This window comes from Bufo bufo, chromosome 4 (genome assembly GCF_905171765.1).
Source record: "Bufo bufo chromosome 4, aBufBuf1.1, whole genome shotgun sequence".
In the NCBI taxonomy this organism is placed as follows: Eukaryota; Metazoa; Chordata; class Amphibia; order Anura; family Bufonidae; genus Bufo; species Bufo bufo.
In genome coordinates this window covers 495899343-495911667 of record NC_053392.1, presented here as the reverse complement: position 1 = coordinate 495911667, position 12325 = coordinate 495899343, and the positions used below count along the sequence as shown (strand labels likewise).

Genomic DNA, 12325 nt, shown 5'->3' with positions numbered 1-12325 from the left:
TATTACAGTAAAGGATCAATAAGTCCTAGTCTTGGACTACAAAGGTTGCAGTAGTATTGTCCCCCAGGCTAGGCCCAGGAGAGCAGAGACAAGTCTGTCTCCTCTACTCTCCTCTCCTTCTAACTCCTCACTCCTAATCTCTCTCTAATTTCCTGTGGCTGACCTATATAAATGGTGTTACAGAGACCTCTAGTGTTGGATGTATGTAATGCATGCACCATCCTGAAATAGGAATTTAGCAGCTGTGACAAAGGAAATGCATAAAATGGCATGAAATGACATATAGCAATTTGGAGTGCTCCCATCCAACTGGAGTGGGACATTACATGTGTCTGTGACACTCCTGAATTTTTTTTAAAATTAAGAAATCCACTGGCATATGTCTAACTTTAGTAGGAGAGGAAATTATTTTAATATATGATCCCCAGATAGAGGACGTATGAGATCTTAAACTGAGACGAACAGATACTACAGGTCATCTTATCTCAGCAACGGTATTGCCTGCAGCTGTCCCAGCCTAGACCCCTCCAGAGGGGCAGGAGAAAGAAGTGAGACATGGCCTTGCCCACAGAGCCATTTGCAGTCATCAGAATTTAGCGAACACAGTCACACACACCGGCGATCCACAGTAGAGTAGGTCAATGCGTGAAGTGGACAGCACTAGCTCTTTTTTACTCACCCTGTTTGAAAAATCCATTATATATATATGGTCCCCAGATAGGGGACGTAGGAGATATTACACTGAGAAGAAAAGATACAACAGGTGATCACACCATAAAGGGCGAGAACAGATAACCAGAAAAGTGCTATCTTTCCAGGTGGCATGTCGCTCTGACATGAGATCTTCCATCCGCTGCTCTGCCCTCACGAAAATGTTACTCTTCTGGTTCCCGGTCTGCATAACACCACCCGCCTGGTGCACGCCCACTTTTAGCCACGCCTTTTTCTCACATGTATGTCCAGGTGCCGTCTGTCCTGGCCCATCTGAGACAGCCTCTCTACCCCCTTCCCCAGCCATTGTTATACTACAGCTCACTTTGTGCATTCTCTTTGTCATTTCCCAATGTTTTGGGGCCTACAGTAACGAAAACCCGAAGAAAAAACTGAAATGAAAAATAAAGTTAAAAATAAAATACATTTTTAATTAAGAACACCCATTTTGCATCTGTCTAACTGATATAGGAGAGGAAATTCTTCTGTGGAGTGTGTCTGTGGCATATTTTTTTTAATTTAGAACACCCCTTTGGCACTCCTACTACACCCCTGTAGTAGGAGAAAAATTATCTTAATATATAGTCCCCAGATAGGGGACGTGTGGGATCTATAACTGAGATAAAAAATTTTACCCAGTTTTAACCCAGGACATACAAGCACCAAACTGTCACACTGTGGGTCCGTGTGCCTTAGCAACCTGACACAGAATTAACAGACACATGGAAAAAAAAAACAGAGAGAGTGTTGGCTTCCTCCGCCGCCTCTTCCACCTACACCGCCATGTCCACAGCCTCCTCAACTTCCTACTCCATTTGAACCTCCGCCTCTTTTGTTATTTATTTTTATTTTTATTTTATGTTATTTTAACTAATTTCCCTACCCACATTTGTTTGCAGGGCAATTGTACTGCTTTTACACCCACTTTGGAGCCTTTTACAGCCCTCTAGCCCTTTCTATTACCTTTTTAGAGCCATTTTAGTGTCCCAAAGTTCGGGTCAAGTTTGGAACCCGAATTGAACTTTGAAACGAAGTTCAGCCGAACCCCTCGAACCCGGACATCCAGAGGTCCAGTTATCCCTAGTGAGGAGTAAAAACCATGACTTGGGTGAGAACCATCCTGTAAAATTCTTTAGGGAAAAAATATTAGGATCAGAGGGCTTTCGGAGACCTGGGTCCCCAAGACCTTGGATATATTTTCCTCACTGCTTAAAGAGTCTAAGACTGCCTTCTCAGAAGAGCCCCAGACCGACTCCTCACTTTATGCCAGTAACACCCCCCTTGTGATTATAACTCCGCCCCCTCCACTGCAACTCCCAACATTCACTCCCCTCCACTACATGAGCTTATCTGTACTTTAAATCTCATGCAGTGATGACGTCAGTGGCGCATCCGCTGTACATACAGGGAGTCCAATGACCACTGTAGGTAAGCCAGTGCACAAGCGCCAGAGGCTTACTGGTCACCACTGCACGAGATTTCAAGTACAGAGAAGCTGACATAGCGGAGTGGAGGAGAGGGGAGTGGCTGTTGTGTCGATGCACAATATAAACTCTTGAGTATTATAATAAGGACCTTGTGTATTATTATAAGGGATCTGTGTGTTATAATATGGATGTTATAAATTATAATATGGAATCTGTGTATTATAATATGGATGCTATTGATTATAATATGGATTCTGTGTAATATAATATTTGTATTTTATTATGTAGCCTTGGTATTTTAATATGGAGTCTGTGTATTATAATATCAGTTTTATGAATTATAATATAGACACTATGAGGCTCATTTATTAACTGATATATGCCACTTTTGTGCCGTATTTCGGTCGCAGATGTCGCAAGCCATTTTGCAACAAAATCTGTGACTTTTCCCCACTTACGCAACTTTGCCATCAGGTCTAGAAAAGGCGGCAAGGTGTAGGCGGGGAAGAAGACGGGCCTGTCCCATTCTTCATTTTCTACGCCAGTTTTTGGTGTACAAAATGACTTAGATCTGCGCCAGCAAGAGAGCTGGTGTAGATTTAAGTCTGTCGCATGACCTGCATGAGAAAGCGCCAAACTTGTGTAGAGGCCTGTGGTTCCACATAACTTTGCCTCTTCCTTCAGTAGCTCAGAGAGACTTAGGACCAGCGTGTAATTCGTCTAAATAAATGAGCCACTATGTATATGTAATATACTGTAGACTCTGTGTATTTGAATATAGACTCAGGGTCTCATTTATTAAAACTGGCCTTTTACCCTCTCTTTGCTGCTGGAGGAAACACCAAAGTTATGTGGAGGCGTAGGCGCCATAAAAGTGGTGTATTTCAGTTCATAAATGAGCCCCTCTTATAATAAGTACTCTGTCTATTATAATATGGACTCTGTATATTACAATATGAACTCTGTGTATTATGATATGAAACTGTGTAATACAATATGGACTCTGTATTTTATAACATGGACGCTATGTATTATAATATGGACTCTATTGAGGGGAATTTATCATGGACCAGCTTTGTAGAATCTCCAGGCCTGGTGATGCTACCATACTCTTTATGATGTCATAATCAATGCCTGGTCTGGCTACTCTTATTGTGATGTCATAATGTGTAGAATCTGGATGAGGTCAACTTCTTGTGATGTCATAATATAGAATGTGAGTAATACTTGCACACTCCCTGGCACCTGTGTCAGTCTTCGTCTGGCTCACCATGTGCTCACGTAAGCGATGCAGAATGGAGATCGGTAAAGTGGAGGAGGTCGTACAGCGCAAGAGACGACGAATAGAAATAGATGAAGTGGAGGATATGGAGGTTGGGGAGCGGCAGTACCCCGATGATGTCGAAATGATCGATGTAGAAGAGAAATTTGTGTTTGACAAGGACGGTGACTGTATAATGAAAGACTTCAGCACCCCCGAACGCCAAAATAAGGTGCAGGGATTTCTCCTTGTGTTTCTTAATATTGTTACATCCTGGAATGCTTGTACTTACTTTTTTATTCTTTTATAAGATCTAGCTGCAAAGAAAAGAAAATTCCTTCCTTGGAGATAACACCTGGCATAATTCATGGGAAGAAAATATCTTATAGACCACATATTTACACAGAGTTGTGAAACTAATCAGCCACAGAAAAATGACAGAACAGTCAATTAAAAAAAAAAAATCTTTCAATAAACATGTTTTTCGTATATTATTGGTGTTTTCAGTGTTCATTTTTATTGATGCGTAATTTGTAGTTTTGCAATTGTCCAGGGCAGGGGTGGACTGGAAACTTAAAGTGGCCCTGAAAAAAATAAAAAATAAAAGTAGTCCCAGATACCACGGTGCAGCACAAAATACTGCCTAAATTAATTAATGCTGAGAGCATAAGATCTCTATGTACCTCACCTTCGTCCAAGAGGAGGGTTTAGGTGGCCCTCTGAGCATCGGCCCACCGGGAAATTTCCCTGTAGCGTCTATGGTCAATCCGCCCCTGGTCCAGGGCCACTTCTTCCTTAGAGGATCCTAGGGTTTAATCTGGGGAGGCAGTTAATTTGGCAATTGTCCAGGGCCATACTTTTGCTTATCTACTGGCACTACAGGGGTGGATGAGCATTAAATACTGGCACTACAGGGGTTGGGGAACTTAATTAAAGTCCTCATTCTCACCCACAAGCTCTCCACAGTGCTGCTGCACAGCTCTACATCTCTTCCGTCATATCTGTCTACCACCCTATCCGTGCTCTCCATTCAGCTAATGAGTTATGACTGACATCCACCGTAATCTGAACCTTTCACTCCCATCTCCAAGACTTCTCCTGAGCTGCACCAGTTCTCTGGAATGCCCTACCCCAAGCAATTAGGTTAATTCATAACATCCACAATTTTAAGCACTCCCTAAAAACATATCTTTTTAGGTTAGCCTATCACATCCCCTGATCTAGCTTCTTCTCTACTCACTGCCCTGCTAACCCCCCCCCCCCCCCCCCCCCCCCCCCCCCCTTTTCAGGATCATTCCTCTGAACCTGATCCATCAGTATTCACCACACCCCATGCACTACAGATATCGGCTGGTGACTGGCTCATGCAGATTTATATCTACTCCCCTATTGTGTTAAAGAGGACCTTTCATCAGTTTTGACATAGGCTAATTATGGTATTACTTTGTAGGGCGGCCCCCACTGATGTCATGGGTGTATTATTTTTTTTTTAAACCCACCCCCTGTTCATCTGCTGTGGCCCCCCGATGATTTGGAGAGCTGTATTATATATTATAATGAGCATTAAACTCGCAACGGGGAGGAGACGCAGTCTTCTGCTCAGTGGCATATCCAGAGCCTGGTTTCGGGAGGGGCACTTCCCCGGGAAATAGAAGATTATGGGGCCCCTGTGTCCCCGTCCACCCTCAAGCCACACCCACACACAGCCACACCCATATATCACGCCCATACCTCTTGCATCCAGTGACGTCTCCTTTGATGTAGATGTTCTCTTTCTTCATCTTCTCTATTCAGACCAGACCGCCATGATGATTTCTTTCAGCCATCTCTTATGTCTGCAGAGTTTGACAGACATCTTAGTTTCCTACTTTTCCTCCCACCTTCTCAACATCCCATTATGCACCCCAATACTGAGACGCTGAGCCCCCCAAAATTATACTGTAGAAACAGATAAACCCCTGAAAATACTAGTTACACACAGATAGTGCCCCCTTCAATAATTATTGGAACACAATGCCCTAAAAAATAACTGCACCCAGCAAATAGTGCCCCTGACACTAATAGTGTAACCATAATGTCCCCCAAAAATAACTGTGCTAAGCTGATACTGTGCCAGGGCGCCCCCACAGTAATAGTGCTCCCCAAAATCCCAAATATAGTAATAATTCTGTGCCAGAATGCACTTAGTAGTAATAGTGCTCCTACAGTGCTCCCAACAGTAATTGTGTCCTAGAAGTAATAATGGTCCCATAGTCCCCCAGTTGTAATAAAGCCCCCTTATAATGTGCGCCAGTGCAAAAAAATGCTCCGTTGTGTAGCAGTAAAAAAAATAAAAAATACCTCCTCTTAGTGCCCCCAGTAGAGTCAATGTCCCCAGAGTGCCCTCATGTGATCCAATGCCCATAGTGCCCCTATAATTTGTGCCAGTATAAAATACTCCTATATAGTGCCCCAGAAGATGCCCCCATAGTGCTCCTCCCGTTCTATATAGTGCCCCCAGCAGAGGCGGATTAAGTGCATGATAGGCCCGGCGCTGTCTACCCAACTTGGGCCCCCCCCCCCCCCCCTCCATTTTAGTTTAGTTTTTTTTTTTGTATGAAGAGGCTGCGGTGCTTCATGGGCGCCACAGTCTCTTCTTAGGCCATATGACATCTTCAGACTAAAAAAGAATACCCCAAATTGGGTCCTAAACTGAAAAATTTGGTCACCAAATTTAAAATACATATAATTGTAATAAAAAAGACATGGAGGAGAATACAGCACCACATACCTCTTACATCCAGTGACATCTCCTGTCATGTAGACCTTCTCTTTCCTCTTCTCCTCCATTTGACCCAGACCACCATGGCAAATTCTTTCAGCCGCATCTCGTCTCTACGGTTTGTAACACAGACATGTTAGATTTCTAAATTTTTCCATCAACCTCCTCATCCTGGTGTCCCCACAGTGTCATCCTGCCACCCCCAATACTGTGCCCGTTGTGCTCCCCAATGCCCCAGGAACTATACTATACCCTAATAGACATAATTGGGGTAATTTATCAAACTGGTGTAAAGTAGAACTGGATTTCCAAAAGACCTGTCAAATATGAAAGGTGGAATCTGATTGGCTGCTATGGGCGACTAAGCCAGTTCTGCGTTACACCAATTTGATAAATTACCCCAAATGTTCCTATAGTGTCCACAGCAGCTATAATGTCCTCTAGAGTGCCCCAGTAATAATAACACCTAATACTGTGCTCCAGGCAATAATCCCTGTATAGTGTCCCCAGAAATAATAGAATTGCCCCTACAGTGCCTCCCCAATAGCAACATCCCCATATAGTAATTTCCACCACACTGCCCCCACATAGTAATCTCCCCATAGTAATTTCCCCCACACAGTAATTTCCCTCAAACTGCCCCCATATAGTAGTTTGCCCCCACACAATAATTTGCCCCACACTGCCCCCACATAGTAATTTCCACCACACGGCCCCCACATAGTAATTTGCCCCCACATAGCAATTTTCCCACATAGCAATTTCCCCACACTGTCCCCACATAGTAATTTCCCCACACAGAAATTACCCCACACTGTCCCCACATAGCAATTACCCCCACACAATAGTTTCCCCCACACTGCCCCATATAGAAATTTGCCCCCCGCATAGTAGTCCCTCCCATAATAATTTGCCCCCACACTGCCCCCACATAGCAATTTGCCCCCACACTGCCCCCAGATAGCAATTTGCCCCCACACTGCCCCATCTAGTAATTTGCCCCCACATAGTAGTCCCTCTCCTAATAATTTGCCCCCACATAGCAATTTGCCCCACACTATGCCCCCACATAGTAGCCCCTCTCATAATAATTTGCCCCCACATAGTGTAGTCCCTCTGATAATAATTTGCCCCCACACTGCCCCCACATAGAAATTTCCCCCCACATAGTGTAGTCCCTCTCATAATAATTTGCCCCCACAGCAATTTGCCCCCACATAGCAATTTTCCCCCACACTGCCCCATCTAGTAATTTGCCCCCACATAGTAGTCCCTCTCATATTAATTTGCCCCCAGATAGTGTAGTCCCTCTCATAATAATTTGCCCCCACATAGTGTAGTCCCTCTCATAATAATTTGCCCCCACAGCAATTTGCCCCCACACTGCCCCATCTAGTAATTTGCCCCCACATAGTGTAGTCCCTCTCATAATAATTTGCCCCCACACAGCAATTTGCCCCCACATAGTGTAGTCCCTCTCATAATAATTTGCCCCCACACTGCCCCATCTAGTAATTTGCCTCCACATAGTGTAGTCCCTCTCATAATAATTTGCCCCCACACAGCAATTTGCCCCCACATAGTGTAGTCCCTCTCATAATAATTTGCCCCCATACAGCAATTTGCCCCCACACGGCCCCACCCCACCACTGCCCCCATACTGCCCCCATACTGCTTCCCCCCCCCCCCCCAAAGTAGGCACATGAAATAAAAAAATAAAAAATGAACAAAAAATGAAAAGATAAATACTCACCTATGTCCAGGGCCAGGCGCTTGCTCGCAGAGGAAAGCGGGATGAGTCAGGCGCGTCACAGTGCTGTGTCCCGGCACAGGCGCGCGATGACGTCATCACGCACGCCTGCGCCGGGATTTCTCTACCGCATAGGCCTCAGGCCTACAAGGCCTGAAGCCTATGGCGGTGATCGGCGACGGGACAGGGAGCTATGTGCTCTCGTGCCCCGGCGCAGTATGTGGGTGTTCGGGTCAGCGTTGGGCCCCCCAGCGGCGCTAGGCCCGGGGCTGCCGACCCGAACGTCCCTATTGTAATCCGCCACTGGCCCCCAGAAGATGCCCCCATAGTGCTCCTCCCCCATCCCCATAGTGCCCTTCATAATGTGGCAGTATAAAATGCCCCTATAGACTGCCCCACATAGATGCCCCTATAATGCTTCTCTCCCCCTTCCCCATAGTGGCACCAAAATGGGTACCAGTATTAAATGCCCCTATATAATGCCCCCATAGTGCTCTTTTCCCCCCTTCTCCATAGTGCCCCCCATAATGTGCCAGTATATAGGGCCCCCGTTAGATGCCCCCATAGTGCTCCTTCCCCCCTCTCCATATTGCTCCCCCCATAATGTGCCAGTATATAGGGCCCCCATTAGATGTCCCCATAGTGCTCCTTCCCCCTCTTCTCCATAGTGCTCCCCCCCATAATGTGCCAGTATATAGGGCCCCCATTAGATGCCCCATAGTGCTGCTTCCCTCCCTTCTCCTTAGTGCTCACCCCCCATAATGTGCCAGTATATAGGGCCCCACCCTCCTTCTTGCAATACTGTACTAAAAATAATTAAAACAATAAACACTTATACTTACCTCCATGACACTGCGATGCGATGCAGGCCTCTTCCGGCCTGTGTCCCGCTCTGTACGGCTCAGGCTCGCGCCGCCTGCACTGGCCTCTAATAGGTTGCAGGACTAGTGCCTGTAGCCTATCAGAGCAATAGGCAAGGGAGACGCCTCTCCCCTGCTCCTCCGCACCTTTCATCTGTATCGCTGTCCTGATGACGGCGATACAGATAAATATGGAGATGAGCGCTTCCACAATGGAAGCGCTCATCTCTCCCTGCTGCTGCAACCGCCGCTGGGCCCGGAATGTTCAGTCCACTGTCCGCCCCTGTCTCTTACTACATTCTCAATTGCCCCCTCCCCCCCGGATCCGCCAATGCTTCTGCTGTGGGCGTCTCCTTCTTCCTGGCTGTGAGCGCGATCCAATCAGAGCGAACTGCTCACAACCAGGGAGAAGGAGCAAGATTCCTTCTCCCCAGCTGTGAGTGGTCTGCTCTGATTGGATCGCGCTCACGTCCAGTGAGAAGGAGACGCCCACAGCAGAAGACTGCGTCTCCTCCCTGTTGCGAGTTTAATGCTCATTATAATACAGCGCTCCAAATTATCGGGGGCGACAGCAGACAAACGGGGGGGTGGGTTTTAAAAAGAAATACACCCATGGCCGCCCTACAAGGTAATACCATAATTAGCCTCTGTCAAAACTGATGAAAGGTCCTCTTTAAGATGACTGGACCATTGTACAAACAAGCACCTTTACCTTTTGTGTCACCCCTGTCTCCTTATAGATTGTAAGCGGGGCCCTCATTCCTCTTGTTTTATTTGTTGACCTATTTGCTGCTATATTATTTATGACTCTGTTTGTACATGAACCCCCTGATTGTAAAGCGCTGTGGAATATGTTGGCGCTATATAAATAGAGATTATATACTGTTACTGTTGAGCGCGAATATTCGAATAGCGAATTTTTTTAGCGAATATCGGCACTTCGCTAATTCGTGAATATTTCAAATATAGCACTATAAATTCGCTATTTCGAATATTCTTTTTTTTTTTTTTTTTATTGTTATATTTTTTTCTTTCCCACTTCCCAAAAGTAGTTCTTACCTGTCCTGAGGATTCCTGGCTTCCTGGCTGCTCCAGTCAGTGCCCGTTACCGATTCTGCCGACTTCCGTGCTCATGGAGCGTCCCCATCACCATGGGAACTCCTCCATACTAGAATGTACTGTCGGATGTGAGAATTAAGTTAAAATCGCAAAGCGATTAATATAACTTGAAGTAATCGCATTGCGATTTCAACTTAGACCTGGTTTATTATGGTTGGCTTGGTAGAATTAGCGAAGATGACGAATATGACGAATGTATTCATCATATTCCTCAAAACGAAGATAACAAAGTATTCTCCATCTTCGTTTTAGCTCCATATTCGTCAACTTCGCTAATTCTAGCAAATAGAAAAGTTGACTATAGAGACAGCTGTGTTTAATTCGCTATGCGATTATATTACTTTGCTTTTTTTTTTAATAAATAGAATAATTATCGTTCGTTATCTTCGTTTTGAGGAATACATTCGTCATATTCGTTATCTTCGCTAATTCTACCAAGCCAACCATAGTAAACCAGGTCTAAGTTGAAATCGCAATGCGATTACTTCAAGTTATATTAATCGAATTGCGATTTCAACTTAGCACTGCTATATTCCATATTCGTTAACTTCGTTAATTCTAGCAAGCTGACCAATTAGAAACACAGCTCTAAGTTGCAATCGCAATGCGATTACTTCAAGTTATATTAATCGCATTGCGATTTCAACTTAGAGCTGTGTTTCTAATGGGTCAGCTTGCTAGAATTAGCGAAGTTAACGAATATGATAAATAGTGTTGAGCGAACCCGGTCCGTACCGAACTTTGCGTGTTTGGGTACCCGAGCCCGAACTTTTCCAGAAAAGTTTGGGTTCGAGTTTGGTGTTCAGGCATTTAATAAAGCTTGTTGAAAGGCTGCAGGGCAGCCAATCAGCAAGCTTTTAAGCTGTGGGCACTTAGAAGCCATCACAGCCATGCCTACTAATGGCATGGCTGTAATTGGCCCGTGCAAAAGCAGAGTGGCTGTCCCCTAGGCAGTACGCCTGCAACTGCCCACTGCACCCAGGGACTGAGCGCACCAAAGCCAGCTCCATGGAGTTCCCTGGCGTGGCAGTTCTTCAGACAATGTGCTGACGACAAGACGCGAGTGGTTTGCATGCTGTGCAATCGGAGCCTGAAGCGAGGCATAAATGTTCTAAACCTGAGCACCATCTGCATGACCAGGCATCTAAATGCAAAGCACGAGCTGCAGTGGAGTATACACCTCAAAAACCACGAAAGATATCAGGCTCATCCTGCTCCCTTTTCTACTGCAGTCTCGGCCTCTTTCTCCCACTTTGGAGTGACAGTGGCACCTGCTACCCCACAAACAGAGGATGTGGCAGCAACACCACCTCCACCACCATCACCAAGCATCTCCACACTGTCCCATTGAAGCGTTCAGCTGTCCATCCCCCAAACACTGGAGAAAAAGAGGAAGTACCCCCTACCAACCAGCGATCCCTGGCCCTTACTGCCAGCATTTCAAAATTCCTGGCCTTTGAAATGCTGTCACTCAGTCTGGTGGAGACGGAGACTTTGAAAAACCTTATGGGGACAGTACGTGGTTCCCAGCCGCCACTACTTTTCCAGACGAGCCATCCTTGCCCTGTACAACCAAGTGGAATACAAAATCAGGTGTGCACTGTGCAACGCCATCTGTAGCAAGGTCCACATAACCACCGATATGTGGACCAGTAAGCACGGGCAGGGACGTTATATCTCCCTAACTGCACACTGGGTAAATGCAGTGGCGGCTGGGCCTGAGGCGGATAGCAGTTTGGCGCATGTCCCGCCACCGAGGATTGCACCTCTGTTTGGGGGAAAAAACCACACACCGAGCAGGAGCTGTCGACTGGCATGGAACAATAGACCGATGAGTGGTTGGTGCCACTGAGCCTCAAGCCCGGCCTGGTGGTGGGGGATAACGGGCGAAATCTCGTAGCAGCTCTGGGCCTAGCCGGTTTGACACACATCACAGACCACAAATTAAAGGAAAAAAAGTAAAATAAAAAAATCAACAAAAACAATGTTGGCTACCTCCTCCTACTCCACCGCCGCTTTCACCTACACTGCCACGTCCACCGCCTCCTCAACCTCCTACTCCACTTTGACCTCCGCCTCCTAGTTCAAGATTATAATTTTTATATTTTTTTTATATTCTATGTTATTTTAAGTCATTTCTATCACGGAACAGCGGATGTGAACCCACTGTGCCACTGACTAGTAATACTCCAGAGGGGCGTGACTGAGCAACTACCCGGATTTCACTAGAGCCTCAGATGGTGAGGATAGACCTGACCGTCGGTAGTTGCCAGGGGCTACTCTGGAGCGTAAACTAGTCAGTGACAGCTGGTCCAGGCAGACCAGGAGGTAACTGCGAAGGTACTGACAGTACAGACGTAGTAAACCAGGCAGGGTCGTGACCAGGAGCAACAAGACAGGAACCGGAGGATGATGCAGAGACGTAGTCAGGACGAG

General features: G+C 45.9%; 1 non-coding gene across 1 annotated transcript; it reads right to left on the bottom strand.

Moving 5' to 3' along the window:
* Positions 1 to 605: 605 nt before the first annotated feature.
* LOC121000071 lies at positions 606 to 793 on the bottom strand. Its single transcript, XR_005778745.1, has one exon. It is a non-coding gene; the product is annotated as a U2 spliceosomal RNA (small nuclear RNA).
* Between the last annotated feature and the right edge of the window lie 11532 nt (positions 794 to 12325).